Source organism: Topomyia yanbarensis, chromosome 2 (assembly GCF_030247195.1).
Source record: "Topomyia yanbarensis strain Yona2022 chromosome 2, ASM3024719v1, whole genome shotgun sequence".
Classification (NCBI taxonomy): Eukaryota; Metazoa; Arthropoda; class Insecta; order Diptera; family Culicidae; genus Topomyia; species Topomyia yanbarensis.
Genome location: NC_080671.1, coordinates 336,515,358 through 336,541,555, shown reverse-complemented (window position 1 = coordinate 336,541,555; position 26,198 = coordinate 336,515,358). Strand labels below are relative to the sequence as shown.

Below are 26,198 nucleotides of genomic sequence, written 5' to 3'. Positions count from 1 at the left end.
AACAAACGCTATATGTGGAGTAAAATTACGTAATTTGAAAAATTCAACGTCATGTAAAATTTAAATCAAACGTAAAACTAAGTCATTTTTGATACTTGTATATGTCAGGGTTAGGAGACGTAAATTTACACTATTTTGCCTTTCTCCTAAAGAAAGGATACGCAATCACTCTGAAGACCGACTTTCTAACCGAGGCCCGGAGGGCCGAGTCTCGTATACCATTCGACTCAGTTCGTCGAAATTGACAAATGTCTGTATGTGTGTATATGTGTGTGTGTTTTCAAATCTCACTCACTTTTCTCAGAGATGGCTGAACCGAATCGCTCAAACTTCACACAAAAAATAATGAAATTTAAACGACATGTAAATCAATACGAATGTAAACATACAAAGATTGAATCAAAACTTTGTTTGAAAATTACGTTAAAATCAATGCACTCAATTAGAGTATCAAAAAGCATACAATTTTACACTTTCATTCGTGTAATACTACATGTCATTCATTTTACAGCAATAAACGTGTAAAAAATACATTGAAGTGCATTGGTTTTCCGTTTGAAGAAACTGTAATTTTCAATCCACATGTAGAATTATAAAAAAATCGTTGAAGAAAGCACGACAAGTCGTGTGGATTTTTGGTGGAACTTAATTTTACATTTATATTCATGCTCCAAATATGCACATGAAAATAAACTTAAAATTACAAAATATTTTTTCTGTGTTGATTTCAAATGAAAGGTATAACGCTCCCATAAGCTGCTATTGATTTTTTTGTCGATCGGACTTCCGGTTCCGGAGTTACGGGTTGAAGAGTGCGGTCACCCAGCAAATTCCCATATAAAATGGTAACACCATGATGTCGAAATGGTGTAATACATACCAAAAAGGGTACAAAGTAACTCGGATTTGCGGGTCTAGATCACTAACCTGGCCACCTATGACGGTTCTTGATGCCACTAGGTACTTTCCAAGTTCATAAGTTAATCTCACACCTTTTTCTTAGGGAATTCTTGACCGATTTTTATAAACTTGTTTTCAAATAAAAGATACAATACTCCCATTGACTGTTATTGAATTTCATTCGTATCTGACATTTGGTTCCGGAGTTACAGGTTGTTTATTGCGACCACATAGGAATTTTCCATATAAACCGGTACAATCGTAATACTTCAATGGTTAAAAATCCATTTCTATTTGCAAGTCTAGATAACATCATTTCTATTTACAAGACTAGATCACTGATGGCCAATCAAATATTCTTTGAATTTAATGTCCACTATCGATAGTTCCGGTATTTTCGGGTTCTGAACGTATTCCAGAATTAGTCACATCAATTACTCGGTAATGACTGAATCACTTTTCATAAACCAAATTTCAAATGGTGGGTATAATATGCGGTTGGGTGTTGCATACTCCATCAGCCCTTTCTCAGCTTCCCCTCACACCATCTCTTTATACATCACCCCCCCCCCCCCCCTCCCCTTTGACATACATTCTCTTCATCCGCCATATACACTTTTTTAGAGAATTTAGTCCCATAGCCATGTATTATAAGTGAATTTGGAGTCGCTCAGCTCAAATTTGATATCGAAAAGATCAGATCAATTCATCTTATAAAGATAAAATGATTTTGTCACACATTTTATGATATAAGTTTTGCCAATAGTTGGTAATGAATACGAATGAGAACATAAATAAACTATCCGATTTCATTATCGTCAATTCGATTCTTGCGGATTGGATTTCACCGTACTTTAGTGAACTGTAACTTATTTTAACAACAAATTATATATTAGATGAGTGAATCTATCGACATTCTTACTATTCTTACTATGACTTTCAGCTATCAACTCGGTATCGTTTGTTGGTTTTAATCGACGATTTTATTAATTTTTTGTTTAGGCTAGCCTCAATTCGGTTGATTTCTTAGCTGTATTTTCGATTTAGGTATAACACTTTTTTACATTTTAACGACATTTAATTAGCTAGAGATTACTGGGTAGGGAAAGTTATGAAAATTTAGAGCCATAGTACTCCAGTGAGAGCAAGTATGTGAAGTATACAGATCGGAAAACTAGAAGTATCTTTAGAAAAAGCGCTTCTGTTATAATCTAGCCAAATATTAAGAGACGCCTTTGTACTACTTATGCACAAATTAATAAGTATTGATGCCTTGTTAGCTTAGTGTCGACTATCAGAGATAGTACTTCATCAGCCTTTAACTTCGCAAATTCTGTAGCATAAGCACTCAAGTTAACTAGCAGAATTTTCATAATAACTTGCATCAACTTTAGACAATTCTAATACAGTGAAAATCCGTTTTTAACAGCCCTTTGGTGAATTTTAGGCTGCCAAAACGGAGGTTTTGCCAAAATCGGGACATATATTTTTCTTTCTTAAAATATTCTTCTTTAGTCCCTAGATATAGCTTCATAACCCTTTCCGATCATTTAGTTTAAATTTCGCTTAATAGGGTCAGACAGCGCAAAATTTAAAATAAAATTAAAATTTGGATTTTTTCATATTAAGGATCTCTAAGATAAGAAAAATATGCGCAAGAAAAAAATTATTCGAATTCGACTTGGTTCGTCAGCTAGAGCTCATCAAACTAACAACTATAAATTTTCATATGAGGCTGACAAAATCGTAGGCTGATGAAATCGGGTCTTCACTATAATCTATCAATCATACAATGTAATGGTACACAACAATGTTCCATAAATGCCTTCTCGTCTCATTGCGACTGTACTCTCCGCAAAATAGATCTTTGTCACACACGTCCATAGCGAATTAGTCCATTGATCACATTGTTCTTTCAAATTGATGTTCTTTGGGTGTTTCAAACAACTCGAATAATTAAAAATCATATTCGATTTTGTTCTGTTTGCTTTCGTCCATTTCTGGACAGCCAGTTTATAAAAGGAGCAAATGAGTTATTTTAACTCTTCAATCTTTTCCTAATACACTAGTTATAACATTATTTGTTACTTGTATGGACTTGTCAGCTTCAGATTCGTCCAAATCTGAAAAAAATCAGATCCGTTCAGATTTCGAAAACATATATGTTAGCTAATAATTTTTGCTGAATTAATACTATCAATGTTAGAAGTATTATTCGAACAGCATCATCTTGAATATAACCAAACATGCTTACCTTGTTCTTGAAAAAATATTTACACAGCTAAACTAAAATGATGAGCAGTCAACCGTTTGGCGAAGCTACAACCAGAATAAAGATTTCACGAACAGTACTACTTTCATTAGTTGATACCTCAAATCAATCGACCTATCAAATACGTCATTACGAAACAAATCTACTCTAATACCGATATGAAATTATTTTGGCTTGGAAATATAAATGATTTTTGACATTCTTATATACATATTAGGATCGCTTCAAAAATCGACCTGCCATTTGAGTCCAAGAGGGCCAAGTGTCACATACTATTCAAAACAAATATTGGCCACCTAGGACGGTTTTTGATACTCTCGGGGAACTATCAAAGTTCGTATGATAATATCACACCTATTTCTCAGCAAATTCTTAACTGATTTTTACAAACTTGGTTTCAAATGATAAATACAATACACCCATTGACTGCTATTGAATTTCATTAAGATCTGACTTTTGATTCCGGAGTTACTACGGTTACATAGGAGTTTAAACCGAAATAAGCTACCGGGTATATTCCAGATTTAAAGTCACATCGGATTCGGTGACTGAATCCATTTTCACCAACCAGGCCTCTCTCAAAATTGTGTTAACACGAAGACAACATTCAATTCATGTTGATTTATCCACTTTAATATTATATTTTTTGTTCCAAGGACGTCATCGTCAACATGTTGCTCATCAGGTTAATGGCACTCGTGCCCTTGTAAATATGTGCAAAGTGTAATAAGAGTGTAATAGACGTTTTCACAAATATATTGAATATAACTTGCTATTGGATAAATGAGAAAGGCACAATTACACCATTAGGTGGATTAAAACAGGTTTTTTCTAGGTGTGTGATCAAAGACGGTCTGCTTAAGTTCAAATAACAACGGTTCGAGCTCGTTTGGTACGAGCTTGTTTGCCAACTCATGCGTAATACCGCCAGAGCAGAGAGTTACATCTGACACCTCTTCTCTGCCAACTCGTGCAAATATTAGGCGATTTCTTACATTAAGCATGTGTAAATTTGTACTACTTAAGTATTTCATCAATGGGGTGTTTCTCAAATTGATATCTCAGCGGCCCCAAAATATGTAGTGCGCATTGGCATCACCACCGATTATGAGAGGAAACTCATTTCAGTAACAGTATGATACAACTCTTTTAAAATTATCAGATTCGGCAAATATGCCGAAAAATAGACGTATTTCTTGTTTATGTTATCAACAGTCATATTGACTGTGACATCACAAATATCGCGAGTTGTGAGGTTGGATATAAGCCCTGCGTCAATGGCACAATTCACAATCGTCTGAACTCTCGATCGAAGCAGATCGTTTTCTTGTGCTGTGCATAGAGTGGATCAATATAAATATATACATTGTGAAGGCCAGTCATTGTTTGTGGCAGGCTTTGTTCGCCGGTGCCTAGGTTGGTGAAGTGAATAGTTCAATAACCGGACAAGCCGCTATATAAGCTAAGTATCTTTTTTTTCTCATTTCCCTTTCCCCCGATCTGTCGCTACTTCTTAGATCCCTTTCCCCTGAATATAAGTTTCATCTCTCGTTTACACCACGTGCTATCCTCGTGCCTAAATGGCCGAGGGCGAAGTAACATTGGATGGGAATGATATTCCCATGGATATACCGGATAAACCCGAAATTACTCCCTCCCCTGATTCCCCCAGTCCTCCTCGTATTAAAACATACCCACCCAGTTCAACTGGGCCCTAGGTGGTCTATTTCCGGCCCATTACGAAATCGCTTAATATTTTAGAGATCTCACGGGAGCTGACTGCTAACTACCCGGCCGTAGCTCAGATAACACGTGTTAGAGCTAATAAGATACGCATATTAGTGAATGACCTCGACCAGGCAAACCAGATTGCTCGCAGCGAGCGCTTTACAAAGCAATTTAAGGTGTATATACCTTGTTTGGCAGTAGAGATCGACGGGGTCGTTGCCGAACCGGGTTTGAAGTGCGAAGACGTGTTGAAGTATGGAGTTGGTTGCTTTAAGGACCCCTCACTTGAACATGTTAAGATTCTGGAATGCAAGCAATTGTATTCAGCAAAAACTGAGAATAATAAGACAACTTATTCATTGTCAGACTCGATTCGGGTGACTTTCTCCGGGTCTTCCCTCCCCAACTATGTCCTCCTGGATAAGGTTCGTCTACCGGTTCGCCTGTTTGTACCGCGGGTAATGAACTGCAGCAATTGCAAGCAGCTGGGCCACACAGCCACCTATTGTGGCAATAAGAAAAGGTGCGGCAAATGCGAGGGAGAACATGAGGATGACGCTTGCAGTGGAGAAACTGAGAAGTGTATTTACTGCGGGGGCCTTCCGCATGATCTTAAATCATGCCCCGCGTACAAACAGCGCGGGGATAAAATGAAGCGCTCCCTTAAGCAACGCTCGAAGCGCTCTTATGCAGAAATTCTTAAGAATTCTTCGCCATCTGTCCCTTCCGAAAATTCCTTTGCTCTTTTGGCTGGCGTTGAGCAAGAATCTGACGACCCACAAGAGGGAACATCTTTGGTTAACCCAGGGGAGTCCAGGAAGAGGAAAAATCAAGCTTCCCCTAGATTGCCTCGTAAGGGTGCCAAGGTGTCGTCCACTCAGAGTGCGCCAACTACAATCAATAAATCCAACGGAAGTGATGCACTAAAGCCGAAGCAATTTGCTCCAGGACTTGGAAATTTTAATTCTAACAAGGAGTATCCACCACTTCCAGGGACACCAAAAACCCCAAGTGTTCCCTTTTTTCAAACAAATACTCAGTCCAGTAGCGGACTAATGAAATTTTCTGACATAGTGGACTTAATTTTCACAGCTTTCAATGTTACTGATCCTCTTAAAAGCATTCTGATACATTTTCTCCCTATGGTGCAAACATTTTTGAAACAGTTGACTGCTAAATGGCCCCTCCTTGCAGCGATCGTATCCTTCGATGGCTAAGTCATCAAACGAGGTCACTGATTCGATCACTGTCCTACAGTGGAATTGCAGAAGTATCCTCCCGAAAATCGATTCCTTTAAATTCTTACTAAACAGTTTAAAATGTGATGTTTTCGCATTATGTGAAACTTGGTTAACTTCCGATATAAATCTCAACTTCCACGACTTTAATATAATCCGTCTGGATCGAGAAAACCCTTATGGAGGAGTACTTTTGGGGATCAAAAAGTGCTATTCTTTCAACCGAATTAACCTCCCTTCGACACCAGGCATTGAAATTGTCGCTTGTCAAGTTCTAATCAAAGGTAAAGACCTTTGCATTGCTTCCATCTACATTCCTCCTAGAGCCTCGGTAGGGCACCGAACGCTTTGTAATATCACGGAATCCTTACCGGCACCGCGGCTAGTTCTGGGAGACTTTAACTCGCACGGTACGGTATGGGGCTGTCTTCATGATGATAATAGATCAACATTAATCCAAGATCTTTGCGACAATTTCAACATGACCATCTTAAACACGGGAGAAATGACGCGGATTCCTACACCACCAGCACGCGCAAGCGCGTTGGATTTATCGCTATGCTCGACATCGCTACAGTTAGATTGGAGGTGGAAGGTGATCCCTGATCCCCACGGTAGCGATCATTTGCCTATCGTGATTTCAATTGCTAACGGTTCAAGACCATCGGAAACAATCAATGTCTCGTATGACCTCACACGGAACATTGATTGGAAGAGTTACGCGACCGCGATATCCGTTAAAATCGAATCCACTCAAGAACTTCCTCCGGAGGAAGAGTACAGGTTTTTGGCTGGCTTGATTCTCGACAGTGCGAATCAAGCTCAGACTAAACCAGTACCCAGCGCGAATACCCATGGACGGTCTCCCACCCTGTGGTGGGATAAAGAGTGCTCAGAGCTGTACGCGGAAAAGTCCACTGCATATAAGGCCTTCCGGGAAGACGGGTTACCCGCTAGCTATCTACAGTACGCGTCGTTAGAAAGGCGAATGAAGAGTCTAATGAAAGCCAAAAAACGCAGTTATTGGCGCCGGTTCGTCGACGGGTTAACGAGAGAAACAGCGATGAGCACTCTTTGGGGTACGGCTCGACGTATGCGTAACCGTAATAGTACCAACGAGAACGTGGAATATTCAAACCGTTGGATATTCGCTTTCGCCAAGAAGATCTGTCCGGACTCTGTCCCGGTACAGAAAACGTGCCGCGCCGCGTCTCCTCACGATACCGCGAACGAAACACCGTTTTCGATGGTGGAGTTCTCACTTGCTCTCTTATCATGCAACAATAACGCCCCAGGGTTAGACAGAATCAAATTCAACTTGCTGAAGAATCTGCCTGACACTGCAAAAAGACGCTTGTTGAATTTATTTAACAAGTTTCTTGAGGGTAACATTGTCCCTCATGACTGGAGGCAAGTGAAGGTCATCGCCATCCAAAAACCAGGAAAACCAGCCTCCGACCACAACTCGTATCGGCCGATTGCAATGCTGTCCTGTATTCGGAAGTTGTTCGAGAAAATGATCTTGTTTCGCCTCGACAATTGGGTTGAAGCAAATGGCTTACTGTCAGATACACAATTTGGCTTCCGCAAAGGCAAAGGGACGAACGATTGCCTTGCGTTGCTTTCTACAGAAATCCAAATGGCCTATGCTAACAAAGAGCAGATGGCATCAGTCTTCTTGGATATTAAGGGGGCTTTTGACTCAGTTTCTATCAACTTTCTGTCAGAGAAGCTGCACCAGCATGGTCTTTCGCCAATTTTAAATAACTTTTTGCTAAACCTGTTGTCTGAAAAGCACATGCACTTTTCGCATGGCGATTTAACAACATTGCGATTTAGCTACATGGGTCTTCCCCAGGGCTCATGTCTAAGTCCCCTGCTCTACAATTTCTACGTGAATGACATTGACGATTGTCTTGCCAATTCATGCACGCTAAGGCAACTTGCAGACGACGGCGTGGTCTCTGTCACAGGGCCCAAAGCTGCCGACTTGCAAGGACCATTACAAAATACCTTGGACAATTTGTCTGCTTGGGCTCTTCAGCTGGGTATTGAGTTCTCCACGGAGAAAACTGAGTTGGTTGTTTTTTCTAGGAAGCGTGAGCCGGCGCAACTCCAGCTTCTATTAATGGGTGTAACGATCAATCAGGTTTTCACATTTAAATATCTCGGGGTATGGTTCGACTCTAAAGGTACCTGGGGATGTCACATTAGGTATCTGAAACAGAAATGCCAACAAAGGATCAATTTTCTCCGAACAATAACTGGAACATGGTGGGGTGCCCACCCAGGAGACCTGATCAGGTTATACCAAACAACGATATTGTCGGTGATGGAGTACGGGTGTTTCAGTTTCCGCTCCGCTGCGAACATACACTTCATCAAACTGGAGAGAATCCAGTATCGTTGCTTGCGCATTGCCTTGGGTTGCATGCACTCGACCCATACGATGAGTCTCGAAGTGCTGGCGGGCGTTCTTCCGCTAAAAAATCGATTTTGGGAACTCTCATATCGATTGCTCATCCGATGCGACATTCTGAACCCGTTGGTGATTGAAAACTTCGAGAGGCTCGTCGAGCTTAATTCTCAAACCCGATTTATGGCCTTGTACTTCGACTACATGGCACAGAACATTAACCCTTCTTCATATACTCCCAACCGTGTTCGTTTCCTAGATACTTCTGATTCTACTGTGTTCTTCGACACATCCATGAAGGAAGAGATTCGTGGAATCCCGGACCATATACGCCCGCAAGTGATCCCCAATATATTTTATAATAAATTCCGAGAAGTCGACTGTGACAAAATGTTCTACACTGACGGATCAAATCTCGATGGGTCCACTGGCTTCGGTATCTTCAACAATACTATCACCGCTTCATTCAAGCTCAATGATCCCGCTTCAGTTTACGTCGCAGAGTTAGCTGCAATTCAGTACACCCTTGGGATCATCGACACTCTGCCCACAGATCACTACTTCATCATTTCGGACAGCCTCAGCTCCATCGAGGCTCTTCGTGCGATGAAGCCCAAAAAGCAATTCCCATATTTCCTGGGGAAGATACGGGAGTCCTTGTGTACGTTATCTGAAAAATCTTATCAAATTACCTTTGTTTGGGTCCCCTCTCATTGCTCTATTCCGGGCAATGAAAAGGCCGACTCATTAGCAAAGGTGGGCGCATTAAATGGTGACATATATGAAAGACCAATCTGCTTCAACGAATTTTTTAGTATTTGTCGTCAGAGGACACTCAGCAGTTGGCAAACCTCGTGGAGCAATAGTGAACTTGGACGATGGCTACATTCCATTATCCCAAAGGTATCAACGAAGCCTTGGTTCAGGGGGATGGATGTGGGTCGGGATTTTATTCGTGTAATGTCCCGACTTATGTCCAACCACTACACCTTGGATGCGCATTTGCGGCGTATTGGGCTTGCGGAGAGTAGTCTGTGCGCTTGTGACGAGGGCTATCACGACATCGAGCACGTTGTCTGGGTATGCGCCGGGTATTTGGACGCCAGGTCTCAGTTAAAGGATTCCCTTCGGGCCCGAGGTAGACCACCCAATGTCCCAGTCCGAGATATGCTGGCAAATCGTGATTTCCCCTATATGTCCCTTATTTATACTTTCATAAAAACGATAAATATCCCAATTTAGCCCCTCTCTTTTTATTTCTCGTTTTAGAAGTTTTCTCCTGCCTTTTGGGACCGATCAGCTCCAGACTGCAACTATGTAACCGCCGTCGCACTTACCACTACGGAAACTGAAGCGAGAGCGACTCGAGGTCCGATGACTTTTGAAGGATTCCCCGCGGGTCCGAAGAATACCATCCGCCAATCCGACCTACTAGACTGAGGCGCTAATTTGTCTCGCTGATCTCCCGTTTGCCCGAAAGTTGCAAGTTTTGCTCTTCTCTCCCGGTCACCATCTACGCTTTCTCTCCCCTGTCCTTGATACAACTGCTTCTACAGCCCCCTCTGAATATCTTGACCAAGCATAAGTCTCCGCTAAAAAAGTTCAAATTTGTATTTTGTATTCCTAGTTTTAAGATAGTTGTAATTTTACCTCTTTGTTAAAACTATTGTCCCCCATCTTGTAAATAGAATTGTATCCCTAGTTTTAAAACACCGGTGAATTTTCTCATAAACATTTGTTCCCCCTTTTGTGTACCAAACTATATTGTTAGTTTTAAGATAACTGTAAATATTTCCTAAAAAACTATTACTATTGAATTCCTTGTTTTAAAATTTTTCATAAAAAAAATCTTTTGCTGCCTCTCTTGTATATAGAATCTTATTTCTAGTCTTAAGATAGCTGTAAAATTTTTCTTTAAAAAAAAAAAAATATTTCACCATTGTAACCTCCTAGTTTTAAAATATCCAAAATGTAAAAACAAAAGAATTTGGCACCGCCAAGCTAACGCATTTGTGCCTATCAAATAAACGAAATGAATTAAAAAAAAAAATGGCACAATTCGCAATCAGCTAAGAGGAGCCTTGGGTCTTTTATATAGTTACAAGATGTAAGCAATAACAATTACAATTATTTTTATTTACTGCCTATAAAATCCCGTGCGCGCAACTTGCCATTGTGAGCGGAGATCTTTTTTCGCGACGGAAAAATGTTTGTTTTCTCGCCAACTTCGGGGTCATCCATATCCAAAGAAGTTTCTCAATGTGTCCTCCGTAATAGATTCCACTTCTCCGACATAAGACATGAATCTTTTAATGGCCACTTTGCAAGTAAGTGGAGCCAATTATTTATATTGACTTCAATATTTCCATTGTCCATATACATAGGGATCTTGATTGTAGCGTTGTTGTGACTTCCGAAAACTGAAGCTGCATTTTCACCATCAGTAGATGTTCCACATTACGAATAATCGTTCTTATGCGAAAAGACCTGAAGTCACCGTTGTAGGCCGAATAATCTCGTTTTGTTGATGAGACTTAGTCATCTATCCCAACGCAAGCAGAAAAGTAACGGTATCCCTTGTTCTTCAGACAATGCACACAAATAACTGTTTTGCCTTTCTCAATAGAAAGGTATTGCAATTGCTCTGAAAACCGACCTTTTAACCGAGTCCCGGAGGGCCGAGTGACATGTACTATTCGAGTCAGTTCGTCGAGTACGGTAAATGGCTGTGTGTATGTGTGTCTGTGTGTGTGACCAAAAATGTCACTCACGTTTCTCAGAGATGGCTGAACCGATTTTGACAAACTTTGTCTCAAAAGGAAGGTATAACGTTTCCATCGGCTGCTATTGAATTTATAATGTATCTGACTTCCAGTTCCGGAATTACAGGGTGATGAGTACGATCACACAGCAAATCCCGATCTTAACGAATTCTGCAATGAATGTAAAAAGGTGAAAATTTTTCCAAAGTGTGACCACAACTCCTTCGATTTTTGGTATTAGGTAACTATTAAAGTCACATCGGTTCTTCGGTGATGACTGAACCAATTTTCTCAAAGCAAGTCTCAATGGAAATCCGCATTCCCTTCATCCATCCCGTATACCGAAATGAAGGATTTCTGACGCATCCTTCACTGTCACACTGCTAACCCTTCCCTCCTCCCTTTCCAAATCCATTTCCTCAGCATTTCAAAATATGATCGCATCAAAATGACATTGAACTCAAGCTTACTGAGCTAATTAAATATTATACTTTTTTGTTTAAAGTGTGTTAGTGTCGACTTTCGCTGTGGGATACGTGCTAAGTATAATAAGAATGTAGTAGACATTTCCACAATTATAACCAGCTAATGAATCATAGTTTGGATAAATGAGAAATGCGCAATCGCACCTAGTGGATTAAAACAGGTTTTTCAATTTAATGTTGCCGTGGCTGTTTCGAAAAAAATTCGTAACAATGTTTGGTGTTTAGACCATTTGTTCATAAGTATCCTTCCTAAACATGGTGCTAACATTAGTCTTCTTCTCCCACCAGCTGATCAAGACGACCAAACTAAGTCTCAAACCGCTGTTTACTGATGGTTAAAGTTTTCATTTTGGCTTTTTTTTCTTTTACAAAATTTTAGAACTCGAATAATGATTTCTTTTCTTGTGTATAGTTGCCATGTCAAGTATAATAAAAATGTAATTTATACATTTGAAAACTTGTAATGAATTTGAACAACGATAAAATTCTCGTGTTCATGATTGAGAAAGGCACTCGGATAGAATCAGAAGCACACTGAGTATCGTGACCAATGTCTCTGGTGATTGGAAATTGACTGATCTTAACACATATTTGGTGGATCGAATTTCTGCGCTACCCTCGACAGGTGTTGCGATCAGAGTCGTTAATGCCTTGAAGGCAGCTAGGACAACCCTGCTTCCTAAAAAAGGAATAACGCCCACCGGTATGCTATATTCGTGTGTCGTTTACAGTAATTTGTGCGCAATGCACTTTCAAGCAGTGATGTGTAGCTACTCACCAGTAGATGTCGCTGTGGGCAGAAAAAAACGGCAACACATTTCACGGTGATGTAAACCCTCAAAAGGCAAGGGGTCTCAGAGGTCCGGCTAGTTACAGTTCTCTAGTTTCAATGAACTTATAATTTGAAATACAAATGATCGAGCGTTTTCCGGCTTTCGATTATCTCACTGATAAAACATCAAAAAAAGAGCTTTTGGATTCATTGGGTCTTGAGAGCGATGATTCTCACAATTTTAGCTTGCCTTTTTAAGTGAATAAAGAGACACACAAATATTCACAATTGCGGAACACGATTTATATCCGTCAAAATTCCCGAAAACTTCAACGAAACAATACGACGATAAAGGAAAAAACTGCAACAGCAAAAACGCGATAGATTTTCTGGGAGCCAGCAACGCACTTCGAAGCGAAATTAGCCATTAAGAAGACCTTGCGAAAATTTCCACAAACGCCAGTACGAGATGGCTGTTCATCGTTTTATCCACTTCGCCTAAGGGCAGCGCTTGGGAGCGGATACTACGCTCCGTGGAACTAGCCTTCTACACGGTTGCAACTACATACGGTAGAGATGTTCCGTATACGTAGGTATACAGTGTATACTGTATTAGTGGAGGCCGAAGGCATTGTCAATTACAGACCTTTTAACTTCCCAACATTGGATGAAAGCAATCAAGAATCTTTAACACCTTTTAACATTTCCTTCTTGGAACACAAATAGAGTTATGCAGACACAGATAAAGATGAATGAGTTGGATACAGTATGTTGGAATGACTGTGTGGTGATAGGTGCCTCATTTTTGGAACCTTCGATTCACGAATGCCTGCCCATAATATTCCGAAGGACAACATGGTTTGGGAAATAAGGCTGGTGAATGATAATTTCGTACTAATCGATGACGATGATTGCCGCCATGGTTGGATGCGAGGACGGTTTTTTAAGGTTCGTAAGAGTCAGGACGACCAAATGCGTCAAGCGTGGGTGCCGACATCAACCGGCGTGCTTTAAAGACCGGGGGCAATACTCCCGGTGCTAGACCCGGTAACCAATGTTACAATCCGGGGGATGTTACGGAGGACACAACAGAACTCGCAAGACCATTGGGGCGTTATCACTGTGAATGATAATGTCATACGATTAAGAGCAAGTCGTGTAGGTAAGAAAAGAAGGGCAGAATAGCAGGTCAAACAAATTAAATATAATTCTATTTCTCACCATATTATTATAGCTCCTGTATGAGGACACACCTACTGTAACAAGTTTATGAATATAACACATCGCCACGGGCTGGTGGATTCCCGAATCCAAAAATTCTTATTGCAATAATCGAGGTACTGTACGACATCTAATGGCATATTCGTTTTTGACAGTGCACTACACCGCACAGTGGTCGCAATGGTACCAAAACGTGCGTTTAATTAATGGTGCTCTAGGAGTTGATTTTAGCGATTTGGTGTGTTAGAAAAACTTTTTCAGAATGGAAGCCCCCTTCTTTTGATGTATACTTGTTGCCGCGCAAATGAGTTAATTATACAATGTCAGCAGTGCATAAGAAATGCATCACTGCTAGGCGTAGGGAAGGTTGATGTTGATCTTAAAATCCCGAAAATGAAATGAAAAGAACACAGAAAAAGGGATCACTGCCTATTTACCAACCTCCCGCGCCTAATATACATAAGCGTGCCATACGCAGTCCGATTAGCTAGCTTTGGTTTTTCCTTCTCACTTACTCTGCGGTTAGGATAGTAATAAAATCTTAGAAAGCGGTACAAATGTAACCGCATATTTTGTGAGCCCTTGCGGGACTGGACTAGGATTGAATAGCAGGAATCCGTATTGTGGTTAAATACGTCAGTCTTGAAGAGGCAGGGCCAAATATATAAGTAAACAAATAGGAATTGCGCCCTTCTAAGGCCATAGGAAATCTACACCGTATCTCAGGAGAATAGGGAAAAACTTAAGGACTAAAAGGGACAAATTTTCCCGTAGCGATATATGAATCGCGCGGGCAACATGTAGCTTTAAGATAACTTTTGTAAATATTTTCTGAATAAACCAAGTTTCAAGTTTCAAAGTGATTCACAGTGCTTCTTTAACTAACGAAAGAAAATCAAGTTTGAAAGTTCTAAAACTCCAGACGTCCTCCTAAGAAAGAAAACCCAACCACGGAAGCAGGACCACAGCCCGAGGAATATTAGGTGAGAAATAAAGTCCACGGCCTCGCTCTGGTAAGCAAAGTGTTGGGAAAATATTCCCGTTGTTTCATGGTGGCTCCAGAGAGGAGCACTGGAGGGTGATAGTTGAAATCTATCACTGAACACTGAAACTTCCGGACAGTCGAAACCTGGCCGATAACCAGAAATAGTGTGATAAGTATAAACGGCGTACAGCATAGAAAAGCATTCTCCCAGGATTAAGTGCGATTAAGGAGGTTGCGAGGATGAAGTGGCAGCTTCTGAGGATACAAATGTAAACTAAAGTTCTAATACAGTGTTACAAGTACAAGATCCATAGAAAGTAAACATACATACCAAGTGTATAGTGACTGTAGTGGAAAGTATAAGAGACGCAGCAGACACCTTAGACAAGGGGAAATTGCTGAACCTTTTGACAGTACGCATATTAACACTGATAGACGTGGGTGCGCGGAATCTACATTTGATGCAGTCTGACATTTGTAGTAGTGTTGTGATAACTATCCGTGAAAACGCAAAAGTTGAGTAGTGTTTCTTCACGGAAAACTGGAGACAAAAGTTATGTTTTACTGCAACTAGTAAATAGGAAGGAAGAACACAGTCGGTCTCGCGCCGGCACCTGCAGATTAGAAGAACACAGTCGGTCTCGCGCCGGCACCTGCAGATTGGAAGAACACCGTCGGTATCGCACCGGCATCTGCGGACTACGAAGGAAGAACCCCATCGGTCCAACACAGAAAGGGGCAGCCCAGGAACAAAAGGAAACAAGTAAGCTAATTTTAAGAGTAGCTATGGAGTATAATTTTGTACAAAATCCAAATGGCAACTGTCGCCTATGTGTTAAAGCTAATGATGTAGACAATATGGTGGCCTGCGACGATTGCGATCGCTGGTTCCACCTGAGTTGCGTAGGGTTGAAACATAAGCCAAAGAAGAGCGAGCTTTGGCTTTGTAGGAAGTGCCAGGCTATTAGAGACTCTCTCGCGGAGAAAGAGAGGCAATTAAGAAAATTTAAAGAGAGAAGTCAATTAGAAAATCCCCAAGCGGAAATTTTTGACTTATTAATTCAAAAAATTAATAAAATCAACGTCGGTAACCAGACTACCGCAAATAAGTACGCCCTAAGGCAGTCCCTAATGGACTTGCCTTATTTTGATGGGTCCTGTAAGATGTGGTCCAGATTTAAACAAACCTTCTACGAAACAACTCGTAAAGGGGAATTCACTGATTTAGAAAACCTGCATCGATTGCAAAGATGTTTGAAGGGAGGCGCACTACAAGCAGTTAACGCGCTGCTTTTAGACTCGCGCAACGTTAACAAAATTATCCAAAAATTAGAGGATCAGTTCGGAAGCATTGAACTGATATATTCAGGCCTGTTACGAGACGTGTTAGAAATTAGGAATCCACGTTTCGAACAACCACAAACCATGGTAGACTTCGTATCTCGAATTGGTAACCTCGTCACCAATATGGACTGTTTGGGACGTAAGGAATATCTCAATGACCAACGTTTAGTCCGTGATTTAGTCAGCAGGTTACCACAGGGATTGCACTTAAAATGGCTAACTCACGTTAATGAGGAAAGGGCGCTTTCAACCACTGCAAATCCCTTTGTCGCTCCAACGGTAAGCGATTTATTTGATTGGTTACAGCCCCAGCAAAAGCTAGCTACCATGTTGATAGCTGAGCGGGGATTACAAGACGATAAACCCGTTAGAATAGAAAAATCTAACAGGATTAATTATCACGCTACAAGCTACCAAAAGTGCTTGTTATGCGAGCTTGACCACAGGATAATAGATTGTGGTAAATTTAGAGAACTCTCTCCCGACCAACGGAGGAAGATCGTTAAGGAGAAGAATTTATGCTTCTCGTGCTGCAGTCCGAATCACTCGGTAAAGAATTGTAGAACCACTAAAATTTGTAACATAGAAGGGTGCAAAAGTAGACATCACCAACTGTTACATGTTATGGCACAGGAAAAAAGGTCTGATGAAAGCGACAATGAAAATATAAATTACCACCATTCTGGTAAAATAATCCATTATCAAATAATTCCCGTCACTCTTAAGAACGGACCGCATGAAGTAGAAACCTTTGCCTTCATGGATACAGGGTCCTCAGTAAGTCTAGTACAAAGTGACATAGTAGAAAAACTACATTTAAAAGGAATTGAACGTCCTATGACATTAGCATGGACGAATGGTAAGACTCAAAAAGAAAAATCGAGTCAAGAAATTCGTATGAAAATAAGAGGTCAGTTTGATAAAACTTATTCGTTAAATGGCTTGAGAACGATAAAGCAATTATCGTTACCTACTCAAACTCAAGCGCGAGACAAACTGATTAACAAATACTCTTACTTAGAAAGTACAGAGTTACCGCATTATGAAAATGCAACTCCTACATTATTACTTGGATTGCCACATGCGTACTTAATGACTGGATTAGAGGAAAAATCCAGAGGGTTCAATGAACCGGTAGCTAAGAAAACTAAATTAGGTTGGGTTCTTCATGGCACAACACAACGTGGAAAGTTTTCGCCAAAGCATGATGTAGGTCCAAAAAGGGAAAACAAAAAAGAAATGATCCTAAGTCATTTCTGTATTGAATCTGTCAGGGTCAAAGAACCTGAGAAGCCGTTCATCTCAAAGGGCGATGAACAGGCAAAGAGAACAAAGTATGACGATACTTCAGGTCGTCTTCAGAAGTCGGAACAAGGGTTAGGTAGAAAGCCCTACCGACAAACAAAGCAGAAAGAATATTTTAAAAACAAATATTCAAATTCTGAGATGAAACAAGTCGTGTCGGGCGTTGACCCACAGCCTTATACTTTATCGACAACACGTGTTTTGCCAACACACCCTAAAAATGTTAAGAATAATAAGGCACATGAAAGATTGAATAGCCATAAAATTGAAGACAGAAAACAAAAGACCAAAGAGCGAGAGAAAACAAAGGCAGACGCTGCCGTAAATAAACAAATTTGGCTGGGTATTGATTCCAGAACTAGATCACATACCAGATCAGCAGTAAAATTAGTGGGATCGAATTTCAATCCTCCACACAAAAATCAGCCGGAACTTATCAGGAATAAAAACCAGGCGCTTAAGCAGGTACTTTTTCCGCAAAACATAAATAACGAAGGGTACAAGAAACACTTTATCGAAACGTTGAATGAAATAAAAGAACCTTATGTCTACCGCACACGCAAGCGGGTAGACATTGGGAAAACTAAACAAATGGTGGAAGGAATACTACCACCAAACCCTAGGAAAATGAAGAGCATAACTAGACCTCGTACAAGGGCCAAAGCACTTCCAAGTAGGTGCGCTGATACTCTTCGTATCAGTAGATCAAGTACCAACCTGACGTTTAATGAACAGTTTCGAAGAACTTGTAGTTAAATAGAATAACGTCATGATTTACACCCGTAAGAATAATACTAAGATTTTTGCGCGGTACAGCGATAATTTGAGTAAACCACTAGGATGATTTACGGGCCCTGGAATGTTGCCGCGCAAATGAGTTAATTATACAATGTCAGCAGTGCATAAGAAATGCATCACTGCTAGGCGTAGGGAAGGTTGATGTTGATCTTAAAATCCCGAAAATGAAATGAAAAGAACACAGAAAAAGGGATCACTGCCTATTTACCAACCTCCCGCGCCTAATATACATAAGCGTGCCATACGCAGTCCGATTAGCTAGCTTTGGTTTTTCCTTCTCACTTACTCTGCGGTTAGGATAGTAATAAAATCTTAGAAAGCGGTACAAATGTAACCGCATATTTTGTGAGCCCTTGCGGGACTGGACTAGGATTGAATAGCAGGAATCCGTATTGTGGTTAAATACGTCAGTCTTGAAGAGGCAGGGCCAAATATATAAGTAAACAAATAGGAATTGCGCCCTTCTAAGGCCATAGGAAATCTACACCGTATCTCAGGAGAATAGGGAAAAACTTAAGGACTAAAAGGGACAAATTTTCCCGTAGCGATATATGAATCGCGCGGGCAACATGTAGCTTTAAGATAACTTTTGTAAATATTTTCTGAATAAACCAAGTTTCAAGTTTCAAAGTGATTCACAGTGCTTCTTTAACTAACGAAAGAAAATCAAGTTTGAAAGTTCTAAAACTCCAGACGTCCTCCTAAGAAAGAAAACCCAACCACGGAAGCAGGACCACAGCCCGAGGAATATTAGGTGAGAAATAAAGTCCACGGCCTCGCTCTGGTAAGCAAAGTGTTGGGAAAATATTCCCGTTGTTTCAATACTGAATTGTGATTAATCCACCTAAAAGTGAGATAGAAAATTTATTTACACTAACTTTTAAGATAGAGGCACGATGTCAATGACAAAGTTATAGTAAATTCTATTGTGAGAAAACTTGTTGAACATGAAAACTCTCCAAAATGTAATGGTGTTGAGATAAAGCACGTTGTTTGTGGGAGGCACCCAAAAAATCATTTTTTTATTATAACTTTTTTCTGAGATTTTTGCAATTCTTCAAATGTTCTATGAAGTTGTTGAAATTAAGAAATTGCAGATATTTGTCGAAGACGTCAACAATTTTTATTTCAAAACTTAAGAGTTATTAAATAAAATGGGTTAAAAATACCGCCATTTTGAATGACAATTACTAAGAGATGTGGAAATATGTGGAAGACATTTCGATTCTATGAGAAAGACAGTGAAAAGTACTATAAGAAAAAATCCTACTCACAGCGGGCATCCACCGGCCTGTATATAAAAATACTTTCCGACAATGCATGTTTTTCATTTTGTAACAAAATAAGTACGACTTTTTCAACATAAATTTTTTTCTATGTGTCGAATATTCTAAAAAATCATTGAGAGTAATAAATACACATATAAATCGTGAACTTTGAATTTCTGTTATCTGAAACTATTCATAAATTAACAGGATTTGTAAAGTGAACACTAGAGACGTCCAAAAAGGTTTACTGTATTTTCATGAGAATGAACCATAGCAAAGAGTATTAGATATCATTTTCACGAAACGACTGTGTAGTCAGAGTTGCTACTTAGGATCCGACTTGCCAGAAAATCTTTAGAAAAATATTTTCACCTATATATTGCATCTCTGTCAAATTTTAACCGTCAAAAAGGCAAGGGGTCTCAGAGGCTCGGCTAGTTACAGTTCCCTAGTTTTAATGAACTTGTAATTGGAAATACAATTGATCGAGCGTTTTCGGGCTTTCGATTCTCTCACCGGTAAAACGACAAAAAAGAGGCTCTTGATTTCATTGCGTCTTAGAAGCGATGCTTTATGAAGTCACAATTTTCGCTTGCCTTTTTGAGGGTTAATTTCAAATATTTAATCATTCAATGCGTGCTTGCAAAAGAATTATTGACAATTACGGCCACGTAATCGTTTCATGAGAACTGCATATAGGGTAGACGAGTCCTTATCCATCTCATTAGTCGGGATGTCACAATATTTCGTTGATAACTCGACTTAGAGTGACTGGATTGCGCTTAAGTAAGTATCACCATCTTTCCTTCGTTCATAAGTAGCAGTACAGTTAGACTTTTTGAGTCAATGCGTTGAATAGAGATAGCAAATACTTATCTAACTAATGAGTTCCAATGGGTGGGATGAATAGAGGAGCTAAGATGAATTAGGGCGCAGTAACCCTAATACTGTTTGTAATGGTTTTTATTCTTGTAAAGACAGCCAAAAATTTTTGCACATTTTTTAGTTGATCACTTCTGTTGTTGTGCTAGTTTAGGAATAATTCGTAAGTTGGAGACTACAGAGCTAAGAGTTTTGGATTCATATGTGTACTTTGACATTTCCAAAGATTTTTTAGAATATTCGTAGAATAGAATAACACATAGAAACAATTGGTATAAAAAGTTATGCTTAAAATGTCATAATTATTTTGTTACAAAATGAAAAACATGCATTGCCGAAAAGTATTTTTTATATATAGGCCAGTGGATGCCCGTTGTGAGTAGGATTTTTTCTTATAGTACTTTTCACTGTCTTTCTCATGGAATCGAAATGTCTTCCACATATTTCCACATCTCATAGTAATTATCATTCAAAATGGCGGTATTTTTAACCCATTTTATTTAATAACTCTTAAGTTTTGAAGTAAAAATTGTTGACGTCTTCGACAAATATATGCAATTTCTTAATTTCAACAACTTCATAGAACATTTGAAGAATTGCAAAAATCTCAGAAAAAAGTTATAATAAAAAAATGATTTTTTGGGTGCCTCCCACAAACAACGTGCTTTATCTCAACACCATTACATTTTGGAGAGTTTGCATGTTCAACAAGTTTTCTCGCAATAGAATTTACTATAACTTTGTCATTGACATCGTGCCTCTATCTTAAAAGTTAGTGGAAATAAATTTTCTATCTCACTTTTAGGTGGATTAATCACAATTCAGTATACATCAAAAGAAGGGGGCTTCCATTCTGAAAAAGTTTTTCTAACACACCAAATCGCTAAAAGCAACTCCTAGAGCACCATTAATTAAACGCACGTTTTGGTACCATTGCGACCACTGTGCACCGGTGTAGTCGGTGCTACACTCATTCAAACTTGGGTGTAATCAGTCTATCTCTTTCTTTGTACTACACCGGTGTAGCACCAAGAAAAAACGAAAACGCCATAAGAACACATCATTGTTGTACACTTTGCCGGTTTCGGATGAATAATTTATCACACTTTTTTTCAAAAACACTGTGCAGATCTGATGATTGCGTAACTTGGTTCTTATGAGGATATCATGAACATCTGTGAAGTTCATTATTGCATTGAACGTTAGGTACTGACCACATTTCTTGGTATAAAGTTTAGGCAAACGGCACCTTCAAGATTAAATAAACGGTATGCATTTATGACAAAATGGAGACGCATGGTTACACATAAATTAAACAGTAACTATGCAGCTCCATCAAAGCTTACTTCAATGACTTGCACCATGATGTGACAATCCAGGTGTCACATATATATATATATATATATATATATATATATATATATATATATATATATATATATATATATATATATATATATATATATATATATATATATATATATATATATATATATATATATATATATATATATATATATATATATATATATATATATATATATATATATATATATATATATATATATATATATATATATATATATATATATATATATATATATATATATATATATATATATATATATATATATATAATTCTTTTCATACATACAAAAAACTTAATAATGAGGGCAGCTACAATGATTCAACATTTTGTCTGTTGCAGGTTGGAAAGCTGCGTCAAACTCCATCCAGCAAAAGTTTCCCCGAGCTCATATTCGTAGCCCATAGGGAACGTGCGGAATCGCATGTTCCTCGCCTACTGCTGCCGGCGAGAAAAAAAAACCAAACCATCACCAGCAGTGAAAAAGTTGGATGATTTAATCTTGATTAATGTGTCACTTCGCGTGTGAATGTGGTTAATCGACCGCCACTCCGAAACGGAACGGTTGGTGCTAGTAGGAAAAAAGAGAACAAATCAAGTGATTATCTGGAGGATAAAAACCGTAGCCAACATAAAAAATCGGTCAGTCGCACTACGTCGACAAACGTTATAATTCCGAAGCCGTCGTAAATACGCTGCCCCCGTTTCTCATCAGTCTCCGGGGCAAAAGGGCGAAAGGCCGATTAATAAACAGCAAAGTTATTCGGATGACCCCCGCGGCAGATGGATGGATGTGATTTACTGGCATCGGCTGCGTGTTTCACGGTCAAAACCAGCTAGAATTTGGCGTTTCATTTTTTTGCTGACGAAAAACAAGTCAATCGGTAAGTGATCTTTGGTTTTTTTGTTCACTGTTTACGAAAAGAAAAATTGTGCATAATCAGCCATTTCCGAGGTGGTTCTGTCCTGGGAGTTCTGACCGGGTGAGGGGGAAATGAACTCAATTAGGTATATTTTAACATTCATTGCTGGCCCCAAAGTGGATGGATTCCAAATGGCCGATGATGATGCAGAACGTCATGCAAATTTTCCGATGGATTTGCTGATGGTAGATATCGCAATAAATTATTCATTGCGATAGATTTGCATTGTCGGGATAAGCTTTGTATTGCCGGTTAACAGTGTGGAAGATTTCGCCGTTTGTGGAAGAAATATTAATTTCACGGTATGAATTATTCTGTTTCTTGTTGTGAAATGTTAATAAAATCTATGAATAAATAAGGCATGTTATTTGTGGAATATTTGACTCAAAGCACGATGTCACATCAATATGAACGGTACTGAGTACTGACCACTGACTAAAAATTCAGCAGTAAATTAAAAAGAACCGTGATCCACCAAAAATCACAATGAATCAACAAAAAAAAGGTTCAGAAAAAGGCAAACATGCAACAAACCTTTCAGCTTACTGGCCACAATACAACCTTCCCGGAAGGGACTATCATTGTTGCCATTATTCTTCTTTAGTGTTTAACCTTTATCACGCACTGAGAAGAACCAAATAGCAAACACCGGGACACCTGCGGGAAAAGTTCGTCTGTTATTCGATAGCACAGTGTTGATGTGTCAGTGAGCACTCTTACATGTAGAGCTTGATTATTAAACTTGGAATATGATACTGCAAAATTTGCCTAGCTTCGGTCGGAGGTATTGTTATCTGAATTGTAGCTACGTATCGAAACAGAATTACGTTATCCCCGTTCGGCATGTCACCTTCTTCAGCCTCTTCCTGTTAAGGCGAAGAAAGTTTCGTCCAAAAGATACGGGAGCAATGCTTGCTCGTTATTATTCTGTACATAACCGTGTTTATGTGTACGGGCGGATGTATCGAGGTTGGTACAGAAAATCACAGATCGTTGAGCTCGCTATTGTCGACAGACGCATTGAAAGAAATGACGATATGCTGGTTCCAAGTTCACGGCTTCGTTTTCAGAGCTTTTGCTGCTTTTCCATGAAATTTGGTTTCTGTTCGGTTCAAAGCATTATTGCGAAACGAAGCGGAACGTGAATTTGCGTTGTGATATTGGTTTGTTCAATTTCCAGTATTGCTTTTGTTTGTTTGGGGAGTGATTGGAAATAAAAACACTAGTTCGAGTACGTATTCATTCGAAAATGGTTGGTTTTGATACAAATTCGATTACCATTTAACCATAATTGGATTGGTTCTCTTCAACCATTCATATTGAACAAAATTAAATTTTCCATTTGGATATTGGATCCGATAATGGTTACATGATTGATGTCATGTTTTTTTGCCCAGGAAATGTGATCTTCGTGGAAACGCAAAAACCATGTTGTTTTTGTTTTTACCAAAAAATCAATGCAATCTTTTTAAATATCATCAGAAAAATGTATTAAAATATCCCTATATTCTGGGGAAGGGCATAGCGTAGTTGGTGAATCGATTGCCTTGTACGCAGCTCACCTGGATTCGATTTCCAACCTCGCACATGGGGTTGGAGATTTTTCCAAAAAGAGATTTCTCTAACCCGAAAAGAGACGAACGTCCATTAAGGTTATAAACCCCTATAACAAAAATAATAATAAAAAAAAACCCGTCTTAATCCACCTAATCCAATTGTGCCTTTCTCATTTGTCCAAACTACGATTCTATGGCTTGTTATGTTTAATATAATGGTGGAAATATCTATTGCATATTCAATGCGATTTACACATACGTACAATGAATCGACAGATACGAACTTGAGTCGCTATATGTCGACGCTGAAACACCTGAAACCAGCGGCGAATCCAGGGGGAGGGTTCGGGGATTTGGACCCGCCAAAAATTTTCAACTTGCTAAGAAATTTTAAATTAGTTTCTCAACTCAAAATCATTTTAAACCAAATTTTGCAATGGTTTTTCAGACCCACTAGGAAAATTTATTCTGGAGAAATTAGAAAATTTCATTCGCGTGGAGGGGTACTTGATGAGGGAAGGGCGGTTAAGGGAAGGGCGGTTTAGGGAAGGGTGGTGAGTGATGTGGGTGGGCCCTCACCGTATCCCCCTAACTACGACCCTGTTAAAATACAGAAAACCTATGCACAGTGGTTTAAAACGCGAAAAACGTGATCGTGTTGAATAACTCCGAAATGGTTTGTTATAGCGATATACTAGCTTCGGTTGAATTTATGATAATGAGATGCCCCATCTTTTTAAATCAATAGTTTGATGATTAATCCTCCTATAAGTGAGATTCAAAATTTATTTCTCGTATAATAAGAGATAGCGAGTTGATGTACTTAATAAAGTTGTAGTAAATTCTTCTACAAGAAACTTCACTAAAGATTCTAATAGTCTATCTTTAATAATCTTTGAGATATAATTATTAGAGAAAACACCAAAAAAAATATTTTTTTTCTTTCCAAGATTTTTCGGAAGATCAAAATGTTCTACAAAATTGTCACAATTAATGGAATACAAAATACGTTGAAGGAAGCAACTTAATATGTTAAGCGGTTTCTGAGATATTTACGATTTTTGTTTAAAAAAGAGCCCACTTCGCACTCAAATAACTCATGAACGGGCAAAAACGGGCAGACCACTCAGTATGCATTTGAAAGTAGAAGAAAGATGCTACAAGGTTCTGTATGAATCCCTTGTATTCGGTTGTATCCATGGCTCTGGTAGCAGGATTTAAAGGACATCATTTAGCAGTCTAAAATATTTATACGAAACATATAGAGGAATTTCAATCTTAAGCTGCCTCCCTAAAATCTTCGAGAGTATGTTGTTAGATGTTATCTACCCCGCGTTAAAACACATCATCACTGTGGACCAGCATGGTTTTGTGAAAAAACGCTCGACAACTACAAATTGATGAGCTACGTGTCGTCGCTAATTGATAAATTGGAAAAACGACAGCAGATCGATGGGGTGTACATCGACTTCTCAAAAACTTTCGACCGTGTTCCTCATCAGCTTGCTGTGGAAATGCTAAGACAGACTGGACTGCCGGACTGGCTGACTAATTGGATCTCCTCGTATCTTGCGAACCGTAGCGCCTCGGTGCGACTTGGAACTACACTCTCGGATCCTTTCCACATTTCATCTGGCGTTCCTCAAGGGAGTCATCTCGAACCTCTTCTATTTGTACTCTTTGTGAACGACCTCTGCAGTGAATTATCGTCTTCTAAAGTCATGGATGCTGATGATCTGAAAATTTACCGTGTCATAACAACTATGGTAGGCTGTTGTGCTTTGCTAATGGACGTCGATAGGATCATTAACTGGAGCGACAGAAACGGAATGAGTGTGAATATTCAAAAATGCAGTACAATCACTTTTACACGAGTACATACTCCAATAAAGTTCGAATACTCAATGTGTTCTGCTCGAACGAGTTGTATCCGTCAAGGACCTTGGTGTCATTCTCGACTGTAAGCTACGCTTTACC

At 39.2% G+C, this 26,198-nt stretch overlaps 1 protein-coding gene across 1 annotated transcript in view; it reads left to right on the top strand.

Moving 5' to 3' along the window:
- LOC131684026 (uncharacterized) overlaps window positions 1–26,198 on the top strand; it is a 216,194-nt gene that overhangs the window by 5,985 nt on the left and 184,011 nt on the right. The window contains exon 2 of the mRNA XM_058966495.1: window positions 22,085–22,626. The gene's annotated coding sequence lies outside the window, so the exon portion shown is untranslated. The remainder of the gene's footprint in view (window positions 1–22,084; window positions 22,627–26,198) is intronic.